Source organism: Merops nubicus, unplaced genomic scaffold (assembly GCF_000691845.1).
Source record: "Merops nubicus isolate BGI_N331 unplaced genomic scaffold, ASM69184v1 scaffold13602, whole genome shotgun sequence".
Classification (NCBI taxonomy): Eukaryota; Metazoa; Chordata; class Aves; order Coraciiformes; family Meropidae; genus Merops; species Merops nubicus.
The window spans coordinates 2,803-3,319 of record NW_008591937.1 but is presented as its reverse complement, the minus strand read 5'-3'; positions in this window follow the sequence as shown (position 1 = coordinate 3,319).

The window sequence follows — 517 nt, the reverse complement described above, 5'->3', positions numbered from 1 at the left end:
GCAGGACGTCAGAGATCTGCTCCTGGCAGCCCTGCAGCCCTGGGAATTAAAGCTCTGTGGTGGCGATGCTCTGTCCCCCCTCCCCACGTCCTGCCATGGGGTCTGGGGGTTTCTCAGGAGCCTCTTGAAGCCAGTGGGGCTGGGGCACCGGTGATGGGGATCTCTGGTGCTGGGTGGAGGAAGGGAGCTGGCTGTGGGCTCAGTGGGGTGTTTGGAGGGGGAAGATGAGCCCCCCTGGGTGGGACTCGTGGCTGTGGAGTGTCTGAGGCTTTGAACTGAAATATCACCTGGCCTGGTTGTGTCCAGGGTGCCAATGGGTTGGGCAAGCCCCCAGGCAAGTCCCCTTCCCCACCAGGGCTGTGGTGGGGGCCCCCCTCCCCAAAGCCCCATCCCTGGACCGTGTGGGCCAGAGGGTGTTTTGGGATGGGTGACCTTGAAGCGTCCCTGCACTCACCCCGTGTGCTTTCCTCCACCACATGGCCCTGGTCTCTCCTACACGCTCCCAAATCTGGATATG